Source organism: Carya illinoinensis, chromosome 4 (genome assembly GCF_018687715.1).
Source record: "Carya illinoinensis cultivar Pawnee chromosome 4, C.illinoinensisPawnee_v1, whole genome shotgun sequence".
Taxonomy (NCBI): Eukaryota; Viridiplantae; Streptophyta; class Magnoliopsida; order Fagales; family Juglandaceae; genus Carya; species Carya illinoinensis.
This window is the reverse complement of record NC_056755.1, coordinates 7,409,382-7,435,484: the sequence shown is the minus strand read 5'-3', so window position 1 is coordinate 7,435,484 and position 26,103 is coordinate 7,409,382. Positions and strand designations below refer to the sequence as shown.

The window sequence follows — 26,103 nt, the reverse complement described above, 5'->3', positions numbered from 1 at the left end:
CAAAATCAATCCCTTCTACTTGTGTGTAACCTTGTGCAACCAGCCTTGCTTTATTTCTCACAATAGTACCATGCTCATCGGATTTGTTCTTAAAGATCCACTTAGTCCCAATTATGTTAGAATTTTTTGGTTTATGAACTAACTCCCATACATCATTTCTAGTAAATTGATGGAGTTCTTCATGCATGGCGTTGACCCAACTTTCATCATTTAGTGCTTCTTCGACTTTCTTGGGTTCAACCTGTGACAAATAACACACAAAAGAAACCTGATTTAATACTCTTCTTCTAAGTCTCATACCTCCTTCTAGCTCACCGAGAATGTTTTCTTTAGGATGATTTTGAGTTATTCTTGAAGAAGGTTCTTTGATTTGTGGATTTTGTGGTGTTTCCTCTATATTATCTTCCTCATTTTGCACTTGTAAGTCTTCTCCACTGGTCTGCCCCAGTTCCTTCATATTCTCAAGCTCCTTCATGGTAGTTTCTGCTGAAATGTCATCCACAACTACGTTAATTGATTCCATAACAGTTTGTGTACGTAAGTTGTAAACTCTATAAGCCTTACTATTTGAGGAATAGCCAAGAAACAATCCCTCATCACTTTTGCTTTCAAATTTATGATTGTTTTCTCTGTCTTTTAGAATATAACACTTGCTACCAAAAATTCTGAAATACTTTACCGTAGGCCTTTTATTTTTCCACAAACCGTAAGGTGTTTGATTGGTGCCGGGTCTTAGAACCACTCGATTCAAGATATGATTTGCTGTATTCACAGCTTCTCCCCAAAAATATAAAGCCATCTTCTTGTTGCTTAACATTGTTCGTGCCATTTCTTGGATTGCTCTATTTTTCCTTTCCACCACTCCATTTTGTTGTGGAGTGATAGGTGCAGAAAATTCTTAGTGTATTCCCTGTTCATCACAAAAAGAAGTAAAATTAGTATTCTCAAATTCTCGACCATGATCACTGCGTATTCTAGAGATAGAAACTTCCTTCTCTATTTGTAGTTTCTTGAACAACTTTTTGGCAAGATCAAAAGCTTCAGATTTTTCTCTTAAGAGCATTATCCATGTGAACCTTGAAAAATCATCTACAATCACCATGATATACTTCTTTCCTCCAAGACTCTCAGTTTGTGTAGGACCCATCAAATCCATATGCAATAGCTCAAGAGGCCGAGAGGTAAGAATATAAGAAATCTTTTTGTGTTGGGCTCTAGTTTGCTTTCCTTCTTGGCATGCTCCACATACTATTTTCTTCACTTTTATTACCTTGGGCAGTCCATCAATAATTTTTCTTTTTGAGATTTTTGACAAATTTTTAAAATTGATATGCCCAAGGCGTTGATGCCATAATTCAGCTTCATCAAGTGTGACTCTATGACATTTCTCCAATGGTTTTGGAGAAATTCCATAACAATTGTCTGTAGTTCTAGTACCTTTTAAAACCCATTCTCCACCTTTATCATATAGGTTGCACGCATCCTTTGAAAACTGCACAGAAAGATCATTGTCACAAAACTGACTAATGCTAAGTAAATTAGCTTTCAAACCATTAACAAATAAAACATCATGCAACACAGGTAGTCCTGGTATTTCAATACTCCCTTTCCCTTCTATGACAGCCTTGCTCCCATCTCCAAAAGTCACGGTGCCTCCATGAGATGCTTCAATTTTTTTAAATAAGTTTTTGTCTCCAGACATGTGCCTAGAACAGCCGCTGTCCAGGTACCACAGACAATCTTCCTTTGATTTCAGTGCTGTGTGAGCAACAAGACATACTGCATCTTTCTTTCTCACCCATTTTGTCTTGAGTATTGACTTGTGTTTTTCTTTGTTTTGAAGGCAAATATCTGGTAGTTCCCCAAGCTTAAGATTTATGAGACTGATTTGTTGACTTATGTCATCAACTTGAGTCTGTAGGCTCTTCTCTTTTCTTTTTCCTTCAGATTTCTACACTTGATTCAAGTTAAAACAATGTGGTCTTATATGACCTATTATTCCACACTTATGACATGTAGGGACAAATTTATCATGCAGATTTTTTGAATAAACTGGCTTAAGTTCAGCATGATTTTGAAAACTCTTACCTTGACTTCCTTTAACAAAAACAATACCTTTGGAGGTTGTAGCAGTGGATGATGAGGCAGATTTTTCTTTTCCTTTAGAAGTCGTGTATCCTAGACCAGTTCTGTCACTATTCATTTTTTGAAGACTCAACATTTCTTCTAATTTTTGTGTTGCTGTTTTTTCTTCAACCTTTTTCAATTCCTTTTCTAGTGCAGTATTTTGATTTTCTAACCTGGCTATTTCATTCTCAGAGACTTTTAAAGCTTCAGACAGGTTGTTTTTCTCACTTTCCATATCAGTGAACTTTTTATACAACTTCTTGTTGAGTTTCTTTAATTTAATCACTTCTTCACACACATCATTGTAAGCCTCCTGTAAACTTAGTTCTTGATCAGCCTCAACAACTGATACATTTGAATCACTGTATTCACAACTACTTTCAGATTTTGTCAGTGTAATATCAGGAAAATCATTCACAATAGTAGAGGAAGCCATAAAAGATTTTTCATCATCAGAGGATGAATTTTCAGAATCTGAACTATCACTAAGTGTGACATTCAATGCTTTCCCTTTGTTTTTCTTGAAGTTTGGACATTCAACTCTTATATGACCATACCCAGAACATTCATGACACTGAACTTTATCTTTTTTCTCAGTTTTTTCTTTTTTCCAATTTTCAGTTTCATTTTTCTTAGCAAAAATATTTTTTCTTTGTTTTTGTTTACCACTTTCTTTATTAAACATGAACTTTCTGAATTTTCTAGCAAGTAAAGCAATCTCTTCATCATTCAGACTTTCTTCATCAGAAATATTTTTATAGTTTTCTTCTATAGTCTTTAAAGCAATGGACTTACCTTTTCTTGTTTGAGGAAGTGAAAATTCATATGTTTGCAAAGAACCCACCAGTTCTTCTACCTTTATTGCATCCAGATCTTTACTTTCTTCAACTTTGGGTCGAAATCTTTCAGGTAAAGACCTTAGAATCTTTCTTACAACTCTTGAATCTTCCACCTTTTCTCCAAGATTGAACCTGGAATTCACAATATCATTTAGTTTAGAATAAAAATCATCAAAACTTTCCTCTTCCAGCATTTTAATCTCCTCAAATTTGGAAGTTAGCATTTGTAATTTTGAGTTCTTCACAATTTTTGTTCCTTCATGTGTAACCTCCAGGATATCTCATGCCTCTTTAGCAATCTCACACATGGAGATTCTCTTAAATTCTTCTGGAGATACAGCCATGAATATAGCATTCAGCCCCTTGCTATTCCAATTACAGTTGGTGATTTCTTCTTTCGTCCAATCATCAATATTTGTTTCTGATCTGGTCCAACCTCGTACAATCGCGTTCCACACTCGTTCATCTAATGATTTGAGAAAGGCTCGCATGCGTACTTTCCAATATGCATAATTTTCACCATTGAAGTGCGGTGGGGCAGTCAATGATGACATATTGCAGGGGCACGGATCACACTCGAAAGAGTGAACCACGCTCTGATGCCAATTGAAATTCCCAATGTACCCCTGTAAAACCACGAAATTGTCTACCAATTTCCTTGAACAAATTAGTTAGATCTCAATTATAAAGATTATGAAATGAATCAAATACTTTAAAATAAATAATCAAACTTGCAAGACACAACGATTGGTTACGAAGGGAAACCCTTTAAAGAACTCTTTAAAGGTAAAACCCTACGGGGCAGCCAAACCCAGGAAAGTCAATCTCATTATTTGAAGAACAATTACAAGTAATAATCAATTACAAAATCTTTGCAATTCGACTCTCTTACTTGCCTAGACAAACGACCCGTTTGTCTTCTACCACAGTAGCAGCCAGAACCTCTGGCGATCTTCAAATGTTGACCTCCCTTCTGGAACTCCAAAGGCTGACACTCAATCGATGTTGCTTCCCACTCAAAGCACGATCACACTCAAGAAGATATGAAAAATCCCATGAAAATTCTCAAGTGAATTTTCTCTCATAAACACACAGAATATCCTCTGTAAAATTCGTGGCTTGAAGTCCTTAAAAAGATACAAAACCGAGTCCCCTTTAAATAGAAGATCTGAAAAGAATTCTAGTTGCAGTAGGACTCTGCTGACGGTTAGCAACAGACGCGAAAACGCGTCCCGACGGACTGCTAACACTTCGGGATAACTTCTTCTGATATAGACTGAATTCTGTTCTGATTTCTTCTAGATAAGTGTACTGCTAACAGAACTCGATTTTGACTTCAGGAACTTATCTAAACAACTCCTAATATTTCTAAATAGACTCAACATTGTTTAGACATAAATTAATAATTATTTTTACATTCATCCAACAATAATAAATAATATGATAAGATAAGTCTTATCATTTACTCATCTAATCCTAGCCAATTTTTTGCCTTTACAGGGAGGACATCATAAAGTAGCAGCAAAATGGGCCACAAGAGCTATCACTTAATTTCTCCAACTTATACAACAATATATGTACAGCCTAATCTGGTTAAGCAATTTAAGGATTAATATCAATCCAATGTTTCATCTATTTACCTCATTGTATACCAAAATTACTTCCAAATATATATGCTTAGGGAAAACCATCCCTTCCCCCCTTCCCCAACTCTATTGAGGTTAATAATATTAAGATATGAGTTGTAAGAAACTGGAATAAGCTCATTCTAACTATAGGCGCAAGCATGCAGGATATAAGGACGAAAGGAGCTTGAGTACTAATACAAACCAGTATAGTTGCCTAGTGTGGTAAGAAACAAACAAATTTAGTTTACTTGAAGTACCTAGTGATACTGTTTTATTCTTTAGTCAACCTTCATCACAATCAAATTAAAGTCTAGTCTATAAATCCTTGTCAACTAATTAAGATGGCCACATTTTTCCCGGTCCAAAATTATAGCCCTTGTTTCCTCCCTTTGTAACATATACTTCACTGCTGCCACTATTATTTTAGGCCTCATATCTTCGACTTTTGACTCTATCAGTTTGAATTAAATAACCATTTTTCACTCGTACACTACGACCAATCACCATCATACACAGACGAACCATCTTAAGCAACTATCCCTCATTTTCCTCAAGAAGAGCTACCCCTACCCATGAACAGATCACTTTGTTCCCTTTCTCATCTTTCTTGACATGATGGCTAGTCCAGTTAACATTTCATTAGTCATTTCATCTTTGTTTTATATATATATATATATATATATATATATATATCCTTTCGACACAATTACATTCTATACCATTGAGCATGGCCAGTCATATAGCTTTCCAAAAAAAATTATGTTCAACTTCATACTCCCAGTGCATTTCACCACTTAACATAAACCCTAGTCTTATCATGTTCCCATACTGCAGTTTATGATGCTTTTTCCAGATGTGTATGTCGAATGGGTTTTCCCTCTTGTTCTTTAGAACAAGTCTATGGCAGTGTGTTAGTTGCAGTATGTTAAGACATATGGTAGCTTTCTTTTTCAATAGGACTGGTATATAAAGGATTTCACAAAGGGCCATAATAGTTTGGATCCTAACGTTATGAGGTTATTTGCACTAACTCATGAGCACACTTCCTACTAGGTGGATGATCATTATAAGTGGCTAAGGCCATAATAGTTTGGATCCTAACGTTATGAGGTTATTTGCACTAACTCATGAGCACACTTCCTACTAGGTGGATGATCATTATAAGTGGCTAAGTGTACATTGGTTGATGCCTGGATGGACCTGGATGTATGTGTGACGATGTGTTATACTGGATGAAGGTTCAGGGATAGTGAATCTGGAAGCATGTTAGAGATGACTATGTTTCATCACACTTGAAGTTTTTTGTTGGGATACAATTCAACATGAATTGTTTTATGGTATTGCTGATAAACTGTGAAGCCTGACACTGCCGTGCGTGTTCAAAGTCATTTGATGCTATCTCACCTAGCCCTGCCAAGCCATGTCTCGTTGCTGCCTATGTGACGCCCCCAAATTCCGTTTGGGATCGGACGGACATTTGAAGCGTCGAGACATGCAACACAAGGTTACCTGCCCCCGTTCATGACATATAAGATGCAATATTCCTAACATGCATATAACAATATGCAATATTCGCAGCGGATAAATTTTTTGTCTTTAGCAATACTATGCACCAAATTGAAAATATCCCAAATGCTTAAAACATACTTCATACATAAAAATCCATTGAACAACTAAGATCACAACACTAGTCCAAAATGGTTATGATCCAAAAAGTAGTAGAGATGCAACTCAATCGTACAAGTAGTAATTTACGTTAATTACTATATCAACATTTATGTCGCACCGTCACTTAGTCAACTGTGTCTAGTTGATCAGCTCCTGATTCTCCTTCAGGTCCTGTAACAAGATCTACCATTCAGGGGGAATGGTAGTTGGGACTACCAAAGTGAGATTTGATTACAAATCTCAGTAAGTTAACAAAAAACTTCCACACAAGCTAATGATGCATGGATGTCAGTAAAAGCATAAATGTATAATCAAATTCATAAGAAATTAAAGCATAACTTGGAGTACAACATAGCATAATTGACATAACTTAAATTGAAACATGAACTGAACTTGACTTGCAACTTGACTTAGCATGAACTTGCTCTGAAACTTGAATTAACATGAAAATACATACTCCACAGTTGTTGTGGCCCCATGTATTCTACACAAACTTGACTTAACATGAAAAATACATACTCCACAGTTGTTGTGGCCCCATGTATTTTATACAAACTTGACTTAACATGAAAAATACATACTCCACAGTTGTTGTGGCCCCATGTATTCTATGTGTAAATACATACTCCACAGTTGTTGTGGCCCCATGCATTCTACACATCACAATGCAGTTAAATACATACTCCACAGTTGTTGTGGCCCCATGTATTCTACATAAACTTGACTTAACATTAAAAATACATACTCCACAGTTGTTGTGGCCCCATGTATTCTATGTGTAAATACATACTCCACAGTTGTTGTGGCCCCATGTATTCTACACATCATAATGTACTCAAGATGAAATGTGACTGGAATACGAAAGGACTGAAGTCCTGACGTAACATAACGTGACTTGAACATAACTTAGAATACATGACCAACTTGAGATAGAAACATTTCGTAACATGGCATAACATATAATAGACAACATATTTAACATGACATACTTGCAACAGTGAATATTACATGACTTGACTTACATGTAATGGATGACATACTTAGCATGACGTACTTGTAATGTACAGTAATATATAACAGAATATATTATGTAACAGATAAAAATTGATGACAGAATAAATTCTGTATAATAGACAATTACATGATAACTTGACATGGCATGACACATATGATAACGTACATACATACACTGTAGTTCTTTTACTTAGCACACATACACAGTAGACTGCTAGTAAGTTAAAAGCTAACTTACCTCGATCTCCGCGTTTCTTATAAAACCTCAAGCGCGATCACGAGGAACTGTAATTAGTGATTCTAAAAGTTAGTACTAAATCACTAATAATTTGAAATATGGAAAAATACTAACTTAAAGAGTAAAATTTCCATTTTACTTTCTATATGTAGGAAAATGACCGTTTTACCCATAACTTAAGGATTTTGCATACTAACTCCAAAAGTCACCAAAATTTACATGCCTCATGTAAATTTTATCCTCAACTCAAATATCAATTTAGAAAAATTTAAAACTAATCACAACTATTAAAACTCCATAGGGCCGAAATTCTCATATGCTATTTCTATTGATTTTTGTTTCCAACTTGTTTTGATCAACCTTTTGATCTATGACTTATAAATATGTGATCTTCAAACCAAACCATCACATGGTTTAAAAAGATGTCCTAAAACATATATAAGCTTCTAATTCAAGATCACATGGTTAAAAATTAACCAAAACATAAATTTAGCCAAGAACATCCACACTTTGGCTTATCTGAATATCTCTTTACATAAAATTTCATATCTTTGAAACTAACATCAAATATCTTCAAAATAATAATATAACATGTATATAAGATGCTTAGGATCCTCCAATAAAATTATCAAAGTCATTAGAATAAGTTTAGACCACCAAAGAGTTAAACTTTCTCAAAATAGAAACTGTTTTTCTTCTTCCAGTTTCTAAGTTTCTAAATCTAAGCAAATATTTCATCAAAACCTTCAATCATGCAAAAATCCTCAACCAATAGTCATATATACATGTTAACAATACTCCATAAAAATTTCGGACCAATATCTATCCATTAGCTTGGTCAAAAACTCCAAACTATAACATATTCTCCAGTTTATCTCCCAGAATGACCTTTCTATAGTTTACACAATATTTGACTGACCAAATGATCTTCAAATGGGGCAAATAAGATATCCATGTAAACTAGACTAAAAAAGGAACAACTTATATGAAGGAGACTTTATGATAAAACACTTACAACAGCTTCGAAATGGGCATGCAAAAGAACTCCTAAAAGCTGTCCGAGAGAGAATGTTTGATATTCTTTTAAAGAAACGTGTAAATGAAGATAAGTTCGTGGGTGATGGCTGGAGATGCTTATGGAAGAGATAAGGGAGATGATAAGGCTGGAGTTGAGAGTTGAGTGTAGTTTTCTCCTACCCAAAATATCTATAAAATATTATCTCAAAATATTCTATCCAATAATATCTATAAAAATCAGCTCAATATATTTTCCAAATGTGGAGTAGACTTGGAAGAGTAAGGTGGCTAAAATCTTTCTATGTGTATTTTAAATCTCTATTCTTAAGATATTTTCCAAATGTGTATTTTGCTTAGGTGTCATGATCTCACACCTTGATTTCCTTCACAATTCCATCTAATGGTTTCTCTTTGTGCCAAGTATCTAATACTATTCATTATGTGTGGTTAAGATCTTGCCAAGTGTCCAAATAAAATATCGCTATCCTAATTTGGACATTTCACACTATGATTTTGAAAACACTACGCTCAGTACATTTACCGAGGTTACTATTCACTCCAAAAATAAACGTAATAAACTTAGTACTGAAAAATTCTAAATATTCAATTAAGCCTAGTGGTGTAGACTATAATGTATTCTGACACTTTTAACTATCTCAAATAATTAAAATCGCATTTCTGGCACCATAGTGAGTGATAACACTAACTATGTTGACAGGCTAAAATTTATGCGATTAGTCGATTCGTGTAAACTTACAGAGTTTTCACGAGGTTCCTAAAGTCAATAGAAATTCCTTAATTGAATTTCTAGCGGGCTGTTACAGCCTATAAGTGTCATGCACCATTTTGGATTCAGTTGTAAATGTTAAAGTTGTATTACATTTAGAATTTGCTAAGACCTGATATTTAAGTTTGTAAATCTAAGATTTGAAATGTAATAGTTAAAAATTCTTGATCAATTCTTGGAAAACTGATCAATAATTTTTAACTGTTTATGAATGAATGTTGATCACATTGTTTTCATATGAAATTTTAATTATCTGGAGTTTGTTTAGGAATGAAGAATCTCATTTAAGATAGTTTAGTAGTATTACTTAATTATCACATGAGATCAATAATATAGGAATGTTTATATTCAAGGCAGGAGTTGACAATATTGCATAAATCCTTTGTAATTTTGTTATGGAGAAGAATATATAAGGTTTCTTAATGAACAATCAAAACATCCGTGAATGCAATTTGCAACCGTCTTCCACTCAAGGTGTGTTGACCATTGGACAATACATGATTTCAAAGTAATGTATGTATTTCCTCACCAAAAAAATGCGTATGATCATCACGGACAACAAGCCAGCAGTCAAATGTTTATACAGCGATTTTGGAAACTCGTTGCAAAAAGGCAGCCAATCCATGTTGTCTGATGATGTTCTAGGAGATCCAAAAAACCGCCGGAAATTTCTTTTAGCAGCGAACCACAAAGGTGCTGCAAATGTGTAGAAAAATTGTCGGGATTGATTCAATCACCGACGATTTATTTTGGCCAATGCAAAACAACTTATTAATTCTGGTGCCTTAAGGACTATTTGCAGCGACAACATAAACGCCGCAAAGGAAAATTTCCATCAGTTTGTGTGAGATGGTGGGGACGTTTTTTGTAGAGGTGTAAAATCTTGTTAACGGATCGTATTCATATCGTGTCAAAGCATATATATTATACTATATAGGTCAATCCTAACCCAACACGTTAAGTTTATCGTGTCAAAATTTCAAACCCTAACACGACCCATTAATATAACGGGTCGTGTCATGTCAACTCGTTTTAATCCATTAGCAAATATTATGAAATAAGTTAAGCTGATATAATATAACATGTTTCAAAATGTTTATGTAAATAGGTTAAATAAGACCGAAATTAATTCGTTTGACTTAAATAAATTTAGTATAATTTTATATAAATATTAAAATCACAATATCTATAAAAATTATAGAACTAACGACAAGTCTAAAATTACAATCTAAATAATACAAATATCAAAATTAAAATTCTAATAATTTTACTTTTAGGTATAAGGGTATAATTTTAATTTTAATTTTCTTAACGTGTCATAACGGGTTGACCCATTATCAACCCGTTAAAAAATCTTGTCTTAACGGATCAACCCGTTTTGACCCGAACCTGTTAAGATTAAAACCTAACCCGCTATTATCGTGTCGTGTTCCTGTTAGATTAGTGGATCGTGTAACATATTGTCACCCCTAATTTTTTGCAACTGCAGATAGCATTGTTTGCATCGACATCCACTTCAATGGGAAAAAACTTATTTTCAACGATACGAAGAAGTCACTTGGAAATAAAGGTTCTGTCCAATTTTTGGCATCCATTCTACGGCAAAGGAAAAATTTATGGAAAAAATAATTTTTGACGATTTTATAACTTATTGCGTTGGTTATCAAGCACCGAGAACGACAAGATTCCTTGAAGTGTTCGGGGCCACGACATGAGGAATATTGGAAAAGGTGTCCAAAAGACCATAGGAGAAAGCTCCGCCGATGTCTACATCCTCTTCTTTGTCGACCAACTCAAGTTGATTGATAAGGTTGACGAAATAACAAAATTTGGTGATTGGGCGGATTCGAGTTCTTGGGAAGGGAATTCGAAGTCGAGGGCCATGGCCAAATCAGTGAGATTTTGCTCCCATCAAATCGCCTAGATCATCCGAGTCAAGAGAACCTTATCACCTAGACCGTCTAGTTCACTTAGCATAATTAATGTTAGGAAAATGCTAGTATACTCTCTAAGTTTATCATCTCATTTTAACAACTCAGGTATTTATTAATATTTTTTTAAAATTCTTTAAGTAATGATTAAGAAAATAATTTTTAGTATATTGATATATTTATTTTCAACTTTTTAAATATGTTAAAAAGAAGAAAGAAAAAAAAGAAAAAAAAATTTGTATACTAGTGGGCACGCCACCAACACCTTTAATGTTATGTTTACTTTTAATTTAACTCATCTTCATAAGAATGTGGCTTCGTCGACCTATGAGAAGTAAGAAAACCCATGATTACAAATGTATTTGTACAACAATTGAGGTCAGGGTCTGCACACTCGTCATAATCGAATGGAATTTGTTAATATAAATATATATAAATATATATTTTAAAAAAATAAAAAATAAAAACATAGAAAAGAGAAACAAATCGAGATTCATCCAAAGCAACTATTGTAAACTAGTTTCTTTCTCTGGTGTGGAAAAAGCTTTGTTGTAATTGTCCTGCACGCGATCAAATTGAAATAGCTTTTCTAAGGGTAGGTATTACAAGTAAAATGAGACAAAATTTTCATCTTACTATCCAAATCTACCCTAAATTTTTCTGAAAAGTCAGTTCAAACATAATTTCTAGTCAGACAAGAGGAAAAAAGATCTCAAAATAACTAATGCTAAACTTATGTACCGTTTGGATAGTAAATTGAGTTGAGATGACTTAAAATAAAATGAAAGTTGAAAATTGAATAAAATATTGTTAGAATATTTTTTTAATTTTATTATTATTTTAGGATTTGAAAAAATTCAATTGTTTATTATATGTTATGTGGAAATTTGAGAATTTTGTAATGATGAGATAAGATACTTCTTGTATCTAAATCAACAATATTAATGATTCGAGAAAACTTTAAAATCTGGTTTGGTTACACATATGAGATGAAATGAAATAAAAAATTTGTTAATAGTTGTGAATAGTAGTAAAATAATTTGAATTAAGATGTTTTATAGGGTTTTGATAAAGAGTTTTGTTACTCATCATAATTCATCCCTGCACATCACAAACCACACATATTTTTAATTTTTTTAAATCTTTTTTGGTTTTAACTTCAAAAACTAATTGAAATCTTTTACTAATTATGTAACAACCCGCTAGAATTCAATTGTGAAATTTCTATTAACTTTAGGAACCTCGTGAAAACCCCATAAGTTTTCACGAATTCATTAATCGTATAAGTTTTTGTCTAACTATATAGTTAGTGTTATTATTTACTATGGTACCAGAAGTGTGTTTTTGATTATTGGAGATTGTTAGAAGTGTCAAAATGTATTATGGTTTGTGCCATTAGACTCGGAGGGTTATTTAAAGTCTTATGGCGCAATAACATTTTTTCATATTTTCGGACAAAACGTCTGTTCAAAACTGTAGATATTATTAGATAAAAAGAAATATCTTGAGGTAATTTTCATGAATATTATTGGGTAAAAATATTTTGAGTTGATTTTTATAGATATTATTAGATAAAAATATCTTAAGTTGATTTTTTGTAGATACTATTGGATAGAATATTATGAGATAATCTTTTATAGATATTTTGGGTAGGAGAAAACTACACTCAACTCTCAACTCCAGCCTCATCTCTTCCATATCTCATCCATAATTATCTCCAGCCACCTCTCCCCACGAAATTATCTTCATTTACACTTTCCATTGAAAGAATATCAAACACTCTCTCTCGGACAGCTTTTAGGAGGTATTTTGCACGCCAATTTCGAAGCTGTTGTAAGTGTTTTATCATAAAGTCTCCTTCATATAAGTTGTTTCTTTTTTAGTCTAGTTTACATGAATATCTTATTTGCCCCATTTGAAAATCATTTGATCAGTCAAATATTGTATAAACTATAAAAAGGTCATTCTGGGAGGTAAACTGGAGAATATGTTATAGTTTGGAGTTTTTGACCAAGCTAATGGATAGATATTGGTCTGAAATTTTTATGGAGTATTGTTAACATGTATATATGACTATTGGTTGAGGATTTTTGCATGATTAAAGGTTTTGATGAAAGATGTTCTTAGATTTAGAAACTTAGAAACTGGAAGAGGAAAAACAGTTTCTGTTTTGAGAAAGTTTAACTCTTTAGTGGTCTAAACCTATTCTAATGACTTTGATAATTTTATTGGAGGATCCTAAACATCTTATATACATGTTATATTATTATTTTGAAGATATTTGATGTTAGTTTCAAATATATGAAATTTTATGCAAAGAGATATTCAGATAAGCCAAAGTGTGGATATTCTTGGCTAAATTTATGTTTTGGTTAATTTCTAACCATGTGATCTTGAATTAGAAGCTTGTATATGTTTTAGGACATCTTTTTAAACCATGTAATGGTTTGTTTTGAAGATCATATATTTATAAGTCATAGATCAAGAGATTTATCAAAACTAGTTGAGGAAAAAGTTTCTGTTTTTGGACTAAATGTAAAACCAAAAACTCCAAATGTTATTTTGTGATTTTGGTGACTTTAGTTTGATGATTTAAAGCATGGTTGATGTTAGGATGATATTATGAATATGTTAGAAGTAAGATTTGATTTTTGAAATTCTTGGAGATGTTTTGATTTAAGGTCAAAACTTGTGATTCAAGTGCTTGGATCTTTTTACAAAAAAGTTTGGTGTTGATTATTAGTTTTTTCTAAATTGATGTTTTAAGTATGGTTTTGAACTTAGGATTGGAAGATGTTTGTTGCAAAATTTTGGTTTAAGCATGAGTTTTGAAGTTTGAAGGAATTGCAACAAAAATAAAGGGAAATGGCCTATGGATGTTTCGACCATAGTGTGTTCTTCATAGTTGTGTTTTGTTTTAAATTTTTCTGAGTTGATATTTAAGTTTAGGACAAAATTTACATGAGGAATGTAAATTTTAGAAACTTTTGGAGTTAGTATGCAAAATCCTTAAGCTATGGGTAAAACGGTCATTTTTTCACATGTAGAGAGTAAAATGAAAATTTTACTCTTTAAGTTAATATTTTCCATATTTCAAATATTTAGTGATTTAGTTCTAACTTTTAGAATCACTAATTACAGTTCCTCGTGGTCGCACTTGAAGTTTTATAAGAAACGCGGAGATCGAGGTAAGTTAGTTTTTAACTTACTAGCAGTCTACTGTGTATGTGTGCTAAGTAAAGGAACTACAATGTATGTATGTGTGTTATCATATATGTCATGCCATGCCAAGTTATCACGTAATTGTCTATTATACAGAATTTATTCTGTCGTCAATTTTTATCTGTTATATAATATATATTCTGTCATGTATTACTGTACCTTACAAGTACGTCATGCTAAGTATGCCATCTATTACATGTATGTCAAGTCATGTAATATTCACTGTTGCAAGTATGTCATGTTAAATATGTTGTCTATTATATGTTATGCAATGTTACGAAATATTTCTATCTCAAGTTGGTCATATATTTCAAGTTATATTCAAGTCACGTTATGTTATGTCAGGGTTTCAGTCATTTCGTATTCTAGTCATGTTTCATCTTGATTACTTATGTATGGGGTCACAGCAATTGTAACGCATACACTACGTGAGACACAACAATTGTGACACGTAGAATACATGGGGCCACAACAACTGTGGAGTATGTATTTAAGCAGTTAAAGAATAAGTTTCCGTAGAATACATGGGGCCACAACAACTGTGGAGTATGTATTTTTCATATTAAGTCAAGTTTGTGTAGAATACATGGGGCCACAACAACTGTGGAGTATGTATTTTTCATGTTAAGTCAAGTTTGTGTAGAATACATGGGGCCACAACAACTGTGGAGTATGTATTTACACGTAGAATACATGGGGCCACAACAACTGTGGAGTATGTATTTTTCATGTTAAGTCAAGTTTCAGATCAAGTTCATGTCAAGTCAAGTTCAGTTCATGTTTCAATTTAAGTTATGTCAATTATGCTATGTTGTACGCCAAGTTATGCTTTAATTACTTATGAATTTGATTATGCATTTATGCTTTTACTGTCATGCATGCATCATTAGCTTGTGTGGAAGTTTTTTGTTAACTTACTGAGATTTGTAATCAAATCTCACTTTGGTAGTCACAACTACCATTCCCCCCGAATGGTAGATCTTGTTACAGGACCTGAAGGAGAATCAGGAGCTGATCAACTAGACACAGTTGACTAAGCGATGGTGCGACATCAATGTTAATATAGTAGTTAACGTAAATTACTACTTGTACAATGGAGTTGCATCTTTAGTATTTTTTGGATCATAACCATTTTGGACTAGTGTTGTGATCTACTCAATGAGTCTTTATGTATGAAGTATGTTTTAAGCATTTGGGATATTTTCAATTTGGTGCATAGTATTGCTAAAGAAAAAAATTATCCGCTGCGAATATTGCATAATGTTATATGCATGTTAGGAACATTGCATCTTATATGCCATGAACGGGGGCAAGTAACCTTGTGTTGCATGTCTCGACGCTTCAAATGTCCGTCCGATCCCAAACGAAATTTGGGGGTGTCACAAATTATCCATATACTACACATTTGGTAAGTGAAATAAATAAATAAATAATTATATGTGATGCGAGGATGATGAGTATAATTTTTTTTGATAAATAAAATAGAAAAAGTTAAATAAAAATATTATAAAATTTAAATTTATTATAATATAATTTTTTAACATTTCTTTTGTTTGAGAATTTGAAAATTTTGATTTATTTTTTATATTTTGTTTGGAAATTTAAAAAAATTGTAATAATTAGATAATGATTATATAAAGAAGTTGAGAATTTAAAATTTAAAAGTATTTGTATTTAAATGGTATTTAAATGTTAAAATGAAATGAGATAGATTAAAACTAGCTAAGATATAGTTAATTACGATCATTACAAAATTTAGTTCTATCTAATAAAAATTATTAAGAAGTTTACCACTTCAATTTATTTTTAGTATACTTATAATTTGGGCTTATCGTGTTTGACCCAATTTATATATATATATATAATCCTTAAATAAAGAGAGGAGAGAAATTGCCTAGAGATAACAAGTCTATTAAATTTAAAAAAAAAAAATATGCAGTTACCAATTAACGAGATCCTCGTCTCAAATATATTTAGGTGGATTAATTATTTTGTTTCTTCTATTAATTATTTGTCACAATAAGTCAAATGAATCCACGGCCAATCCAATCCCACTGATCACCAATTGTATTGATTATGAAATGATGAGGAGATAATGAAAAAATAGATAATGAATAGATTTATTCAAATATTTTATATATATATAAGCAAAGACTTTCCACACATATATAAATATGTATATATATATATGTGATTATTGGCCAAAAGAAATTATAATTCATTCAACCTTTAATGGATGGGGGGCATGCGCGTGCTTTTGATACTTACAAATATAATAAAAATTTGTATATTAATTTACGTACTAATGCTGATTCCTTTTTGTTTAAAATTTAAATTAGTATTGTTTTTAACAAAATTTATTTTTTAACTAATTACATTAAATTGATATATATATTAATCTAAAATTATGCTTATAATTAAATTTTTTTCAAAGAAATAATAATAAACATGATCATGATGTCCAAACACTATCGCGCGCACCGGAGCATGAACAGCAAGAGGCTATCCTCTTTTTCTTGGCAGGCAATTGGGTATACTCTTGTTTAGGGGTGTAACCGGTCCGGTTTGGTCCGGTTTTAGACAAAATCTAGGACTGAACCGGTAGGCACCGGTTTTACATTTTTCAAAATCGATTACGCACCGATTACCCTCCTAAACCGGTATTCCGGTTTTACCGGTTTCCGGTCTGGTTCGATCCGGTTTTCCGGTTTTAATAAAATATATATTTATTATAAAAAAATCTGTTTATAAAAAAAAAAAAACTGCTATGTCAAAAAATTCTACTTAAAAAAAACTACTATATAAAAAGACTGCTATGCAAAAAAAAAAAAAGTGTTATGTAAAAAATTTATGCTATTAGTATAGCTTTGGTATGGCTTTATATAAATTATATGCTAATATATATAATTTATATTTATCTACTAATGTCTTATGTACTTATCAAAAAAAAATATAAAGAGTTTTAAGTGTATTAGGCCATTAAAATTTAGTAATAATATTTGAGTGATTTTCTTTCTTTTTAGGTTCTTACTTCTTATGAATCTATGATAAAATGTTATTAATAAATAATATATATTTATAATATTATATATTTAAAGCATATGATCAATTAAATTTTCATGTTTGAGATTAAACTTTTATTTTATAAATTAAAATAACACTATCTTATATATAATTATAATTTATATTATTATATATTATATATAAAAAATTATATATAATATAAAATATATAACATATAACATTAAATAAATAAAAAAATATACACATATTAAATAGTACCGGTCCGGTCTAAAAATGGCCGGAACCGAAACCGGACCGGTTTCGGACGGTTTTTCATTTTATGAAACCGGTTCCGGACCGGACCGGTTCAAAACCGACACAACCGGTCCGGTCCGGTTTACCAGTTAAAATTTACACCCCTACTCTTGTTGATGTTTTATAAATAAATAAAAAAATAGAAATAATTTTAGGTATCTTTTACGACGAGTCCTGCTATGTGTATGGATAAAAAAAGCCTTATTCTTTACGTGCTGACATGGTACGTAGTTTTTTTATTTATTTTAAAATACCTAAAATTAAAACTAAACCTCCAGCTACAAAATTAGGGTTGTAAAATGAATCAGTCTGTTCAATAGTCCGCTTGATACTCGTTCGGTTAAACTCGAATCGAACTCGACTAATGAAAAAAAAAATCTCATTCGTGAAAGCAGATACCGTTCGATTTGTAAATGACATATACCCGACAAAACTCGACTCGATTCGGTTAAGACTTGCTCGTTTATGCTCAACTCAACTCATTAGCTTGACTTGATTAAAACTCATTCATATATTGATAAATATATATATTCACATATGCATGTATATATGTATTAGCTAATAATATAAGCATACCACTTTTGTAATTAAATATATAATATGTATTCTAATTACTTATGTCTATATAGTGAATATACTTCATAGGTATATTTTATAATTTGTATAATAATTAGTCAATAAAATTTAATAATTTCATATACTAGTATATGAGAACCATATATGAAATTGATATATGCTATCATATTAAGTGTATGTATTAATAATATATGTAGGCATATAATATATTGTTATTTTGGATAAATATCAAATAGTTAGATATTAATTATTTATAAATTTTATAATTTAATAGAAGTTATATATGTTAGCTATATAAATTCAATATTAGTTCTTTTATTTATTTATTTAATTTATTAATTATTAAATCTTATTTAAAAAAAAATTCAAGCTCGACTCGAACTCGTTTGTGAGACGAGCTCAAGTTGAGAGTTTAGCTTATCGAGTCGAGCTCGAACAAATAATTAAAAAAAAATCTCAAACTTGAGTATTTTGAGTCGAGCCAAACTCGGCAAGTCAAAAACCGGTTCAGCTCGGCTCGATTACAACCCTATACAAAACAAAAGCTTGGTTGTCAACCCGTCAATTTCGCCTGTTTCGTTTGAAATTGAAGTTTCTCTCTTTTCTCTAAAATTGTCATCTAAAATTATTGTTCTTCCAACTAAACTTTCTCTCTTGTTTTGTATTATCTGAAATTGCTGTTTGTTCTTCAATCAGTGAGACCACTCGGAAATTTCTCACTTCCATCTGATATTGCCATCTGAAATTTTGGACTCTACTTTGTTTTCCATCAAACATCAAGTCTCAAACAAACGGAACTTTCCCAGTCAACACTGGTGGCTGGCCGCTGTTCAGTTGATGATTTGATGATTAATTTTCTATTCACCGCTTTCCTTTTGTTTTTTTGTGCTCCCTATCAACACGTTTCACTGTATTAACTTGGGGGGTGAGGCTACTCTGCTGCCTCACCCTTACAGCTGGGCTTACCGCTCAGTGTAAAGTTTTTTTTTTTTTCATTTTTCATTTTATATTTTTTTAATCACTTTTTTAATCATTAAGTAAAAAAAAATACACCAATATATTTAAAATCACTTTCTTAATTACTAAATAAAAAAAAAAAATTTACCCAACGGTCAACCCGAGCGATCAACCTCAGGCGGCAAAATAACTTTTTCCTAACTTGGGACCAAAGTCACCAAACGCGTGAAGGCTGTCGGACATCATCAACAATTTGGATGGATGTGTTCAAACTCTCATCACAGATAAATGGAAACGGTATATGATATTAAAAATAAAAATTTTATATATAATTATTTTTTTCATATGATTAATTATATATTAAAAAAATTAATGTAATCAATCACATCAATAAAGTACACAGATAATACTAAAAAATAATTGAATATAACATTACTCTATTAAAAAATGAAAACTATTAAAATTGTTAACCGATAACGCTGACAAATTATTTGGTTCATCATACTAATAAAATAAAAAAAAATTATTTGTAATATGCAGTTGATGAGTAGGATTTTTTTCTTGATAAGGGAGAAAATTTGAATAAAAATATTATAAAATTTAAATTTATTATAATATAATTTTTTAATATTTCTTTTGTTATAAAATTTGAAAAAGTTGAATTATTTTTTATGTTTTATTTGGAAGTTTTAAAAAGTTGAGAATTTGAAATTAAGAAACATTTTATATTTAAATGGTATTTTGATGTTGAGATAAGATGAGATAGATTGAAACTATCTAAGATAGAGTTAGTTACGATCATTAAAAAATTTAGTTCTTTCAAAAAAAATTATTAAGAAATTTACAACTTAAATTTATTTTTAGGATACTTATAACTTGAGCTTATCATGTTTGACCCAATTTATATACAAAAAAAATCTTTAAATAAAGAGAATTAGTGGTGTGATCCCTGATTATCTCTCAACATCTCTTAGAGTAATATTATTCATTATCCTAATTGTTATCATCATTTTATAATTTCAAGATGTGGCATTAAATGGTTGGAGGCTATTGACATATTTTATTTTTTTATCATCTTATCATTTAATGACATATCATAAAATGATGAGATGATGGTGAAAAAATAGATGATGAGCAAATTTTTTCAAGTACTTTAGATATATAAGCGAAGACTTTCTCTACACACACACGTATAGACAAAAATGCTAGTTTGATACCTCATTTTGACTCATTTTGTATTTTTCTTAAATTTTTTTTATTTGGTAGTTAAATAAGTGATTATTAATTTATTGATTTTTTTTAATATTTTAAAATTATAAAAAAAAATATATAAATAAATAAAAATTAACAAAACAATTTGATGATTTTTGGCCTAGCGGTAAGATTAAGCAATCGCGGTAAGATTAAGCGATCGCGACAAGTAGCTTGGCCCATATATATATATATATATGAATACTTTATTCAACCTTAAGTGAAAGGGGGTCATGATAATATTATGAGATAATAATAAGCATGGTCATGATATCTCTCGGCATGTTGTCTTCTCCTTTACCTAGAGTTATGAGAGATGTGGCAACCATCTCATTGCGTAACACCAATTCTCTTTATTTAAAAATTTTATATATGATGGGTCAAACATGATAAGCCTAAATTATATATAATAAGTAGTAGTACGAATATCATAAAAGTATATTTAAGTGGTAAATTTTATAATAATTATTTATAATTAGATGGAACATCTAAGTTTTGTAATAATCATCTTAATTGAGTACTATCTCTTAAATATTACTAGTCATGACTTTGGAGTTTAAAGCCAAATATAATGATTTTATTAAACTTTCCTGGAATCATTAGTACATATTAATAGAGCCATCGACCTATCAACCATGAATATATATTTATATATGTATATATATGACGTGCGTACAGTGGGTCGTTAATTCAATATTCTAACTTGAGCCGTCATGATTAGTCCGACCACCAACATGTGGACCCTCGTGAATTCAATGTATGTAGGCCAAGTCCGACGAGTGTTGATCAAGTGAATTTCTTTAAATAACATTAAACGTTGGATATATAATGATAATACAATGACTGAAGGGAAGCAAAGGGTTAGATATTTGGACATCAATCAAGCAGTGGATGCCCGATCCTTCAATTTTTCAAATTCCATTTTTTTAATAGGAGTGGACCGAGTGATATTAGCCCCTGTTTGTGGACCGAGTGATTTTTTTTTTATTTTTTTTCTTTTCTCCGACAAGTTTTATTAATTGAAACTAACTTTTCAGACAGCTTGTGTAGCCAACCTTCGTGGAAATTCGGATAAGCATAGTATTATAAATTTGATCACGTGCTGGATAGGATTTTTCCACACTAAAGAAAAAGGTAGTCTTTGAGATCAGAGAGAACACGACTTGGCTTTACAAATTCGCTTCAAAGCCTAATTTTTTTCCCTGTATGTGAGAACTTTCTTTCATGCTAACTTCGGCCTTCAAGGCAACTTCAGCTTTGAAATGTCTCCAAGTACTACGTACAATATAAAACCGATCGAGGGCTTGGCCTTAATAATTGATCAAAATCATCATAGAAAGAGATCTTGATGGCATTGCAAATTGTACGGTCTTGGATGCTTGTGTTAGTCATGATGTGCTTAGTACTCAATGCATTCGCACGAGCATCGAACGTAATAAATAGTTCATGTCAAGAAGACTGTGGGAATGTAAGCATTCCATACCCTTTTGGAATCGGAAATGGTTGTTACGTCGCAGATTGGTTTGAGATAGTCTGCAAAAATGACTCTTTACAGAAACCCCTTTTGAAGAGGCTCAATTACCTAGAGGTGCTGGAGATTAACGTAAATAAAGGAACAGTTCGCGTAAGCTATCCCATATTTTCGAGCTGTACCAATGTCACGAACAGCACAAAGAATCTGGAGTTAGAGAAAAGTCCTTTTGGCTTCTCCGAATACTACAACAGCTTCGTTGCCATGGGTTGCAACAACTCTGCCTCCATGTGGTCCATTTTTCCCGATGACTCGGTTTCATATGGTGGGTGCAAATCCCCTTGTGACAGAGCTCCATTCACAAATGGAAGTCATTGCAACGCCACAAATTGTTGCCAAGCTACAATTCCTTCTGATCTCCAAGCATTCTCTACAACTCTAGAGTCGAAAAGTTCCTACAATAATGGTAGTAGAGAGTGCAAGTATGCATTTTTGGTATACCAGAAATGGTTTGAGACCAATTTCACAGAGCCGAATCCAAATATGTCCGTTCCAGTAGTATTGTATTGGAACTTTGACAATACAACTTTCTATTCTCTTCCCACGATGAAAAACATGACTGCAAGAGAATACAAGAACTCGACCTATTCTTGTCCTCGGTGGGCTAGGAAGTCGAGAAACTTTACTTCCATTCATTGTCTGTGCGAGAGTGGCTACACAGGAAATCCGTATCTCCTTGGAGGATGTAGAGGTAAATTTCTCTTTGGTAACAACCTATTTAATCCATTTAATTCTCAAAAGCCTTTGTTTTGCAAGTCAATGTAGAAAGGTGTTGTAAAATAAATTTAATAAGTATAGTCATTAACATGATCTGCAAATAAAATTTAAAAATAAGTTTTATTGCGAATTAGGCCATATTTACGTATAACTGTCTTTGATATCGTCAGCCATCATAGAGATTAGTTATGAAAATTAAAATTAAAATTAAAATTAAATGGAAAACTCTTAATTAAAAAAAGATCTCTGTTTTTTATGAAATGATACCATCACATCGGTAAAATACTTAGTACTCAGTACTCCCAAGTGTCGGTGCGAGTATGGCTACGGGGGAAATCCCTACCTTCTTGGAAGTTGGAGGATGTCATGTGATTTATCTTGTGATTCTACTACTTCATAATAAAAATAATTTTATAATATAATAAAAAATATTAAATTATATCAATTTATAAAATTATTTTCATATAATCTTTTTGTTATTAAAATATTTTTATTTTAACACATTCGATTACAATTGTAGATATTGACGAATGTGCAAGCACTCGCCTCAACCAATGTAGATATGAAGAACGCTGTGAAAATGTTGAAGGCTATTACCGTTGCATCCCTCCTAATTATAAGAACAAGAAGCCTTTCATAATCATAGGTATATCTAATTCCCAATCCTATAATTTGCAATATATTCGTTGTGAAATAGATCAGAGGAGCTTCTTTTCATTCCATTCATTTAGTATGGCATAGGCAAACTCATTTCAACACAAATAATTAAGGTTTGAGTCAACTATATAATTTTTCTCAGTTTAATTATTTATTCATGATTAACAACCAACTTATACTAAGTAATTAACCGTACTCCCATCTTTTTGGAAGAGTAGTTCTAATTCAATTTTATGTGAACCTGCTTTGTGCACAACATAATTTGTCTAGCAATATTCTAGCATTCATAGAAATGTCTTAATTTCTAATTAGCAATTTTATTATTTTACCCTTTCCACTAGTGCGAGGAGTAATATCTTTCTATTTCATTGAGTCAACTAGGTGTTAGCACAAGCCTTGGTGTATTATTTCTAATTTTCGGTGGATGGTGGTCATACAAAGTGATTAAGAAGAGGATAAGGATTAAACGCAATGAGAAGTTCTTCAAACAAAGACTACTGCTACAACAACAACTATTTACAAACATGAACAAAGTCAATGTTGAGAACACCAAATTGTTTAATTCAAAGGAATTGGAGAAGGCCACTGATCATTTTAGGGCAGATAGAATAATTGGACGTGGTGGACAAGGCACCGTTTACAAAGGTATGTTGGCTAATGGAAGAATTGTTGCAATAAAAAAGTCCAACATAATAGATGAAAAGAAATTTCAAGAATTCGTAGATTAAGTTGTGATTCTTTCACAAATTAATCACAGGAATGTGGTTAAGCTACTTGGTTGTTGTTTAGAGACAGAAGTTCCGCTTCTAGTTTATGAATTCATTCCTAATGGAACTCTTGCTCAATATCTCAATGGCCAAAATGAGGAGTTTCTACCAACATGGGATATGCGTTTACGAATTGCTATAGAAGTTGCATGGGCTCTTTTCCACTTGCATTCAGCAGCTTCTTCACCCATTTACCATCGCGATATTAAGTCTACAAACATCCTCTTAGATGAGAAGTATAGAGCGAAAATAGCAGATTTCGGAATTTCAAGATCTGTTGCTATCGATCAAACTCATCTAAGCACATTAGTGCATGGAACATTTGGATATGTAGACCCTGAGTATTTTCAGTCAAGCCAATTTACAGATAAGAGTGACGTTTATAGTTTTGGTGTTGTTCTTGCTGAGCTCTTGACCGGAGAAAAAGCTATCTCGTCATCAAGAACTGAAGATACCAGTTTAGCTGCATTTTTCGTTAGTTCGATGGAAGGGAACAATTTATTTGACATCCTTGATAATCGAGTTTTGAAGGAAGCAGAAAAAGAAAAAATAATTGCGGTTGCAAAGCTTGCTAAAAGATGCTTGAACTTGAACGGAAAGCAACGACCTTCAATGAGAGAAGTTGCAATGGAATTGGAGGCCAACCAAATGTCGCCAAAAGTTTCTAACCTTCAAGAGAAATACGGAGAGATTGAAGATGCTAGAACTGAAATATCCAAGCAATATGATGTTGTTTATACATCAACAATGTCAAGTATGGATAGTATACTCACGACCTCATCTTTAGATTCACAACCATTAATATTGTCTTCTTAGTCATCATGTGATGTTACACCTTGATTTGTGTTGTACTGTTTGTTCAATTTCATCTTGTAAGCTCCATAATTTGCACTTTTCATTGTCCCACAAAGATAATCTTATATATGGTAGTATAAAGCATAAACATTCATTGTTCTTTTTGGTTTCATAAGTATCTATTTTTGTATACAAATAAAATGGTTCCTAAAGCTGCACTAGGATCCGATCTCCGATGAGAAAAAAAGAAGAAGAAGAAGATAAAAGAACTAAAACATATCCTCCATATTATACTACCCTTTGGATTTCTTCAGCAGTTTAGAGTTAATAACAAAAGAAGAAATCAACTCTTCTTTATATTGATCTTTAATAGCCACCTTTGGCTTTTTTCACCTTTTAAATCTTGCCAAATGAAGATTGTCAACTTGCTAAAAGCAACAAAACCCTTGGCGTAATAGGGTTCACAAATTTAGACCATTTTCTTCATGCTCAAAGGATCAAAGAAAGTTTCAAGCTTCATGAACTGTAATAAAAAAAAGCTACGTAACATCTTGGTTTATAAAGAAGACCATCAATCTCAGGTGACCATTGATCACTTGAATGTTTATCTACTATTACAAGGTCTATTGCTTAATTTGGTGTGGTGCATTAGATGTGTGGCACAGGGCTTAAAGTGTATTTCACTTCTTTTTCAAACCCTCAAAAAACCACAAATCAGCTAAAAGAGCCAACACTACTATATATTTTCCACAGAGACTAACCTCCACCCAATGGAACTCACTTCTTAAAAATGACAAGGGTGCTTTAAACCCACCAGAGACCAAGGTTGTTTGGCCATCTAAACCCCTTGTGAAAAGATATCTGGAACAAATCAAATCCACAAAAATCATTAAAAAAAAAAAAAAAACTTTAACGAGAGGAGTGAAGCAACTAACAGTTCTTTTCAACTCTCCCTCCATGTTATGGTTACTATATGCACCACATGCCATGGGCATAATCTTTCTAGTTGCCTGTTGAGTCAACTAAAACTAAAGATGCAAAAAATAAAACTAAAGATTAATTC

General features: G+C 32.0%; 1 pseudogene; it reads left to right on the top strand.

Moving 5' to 3' along the window:
• Nucleotides 1-21,767: 21,767 nt before the first annotated feature.
• Nucleotides 21,768-25,201, top strand: LOC122307083 (annotated as a pseudogene).
• Nucleotides 25,202-26,103: the final 902 nt, after the last annotated feature.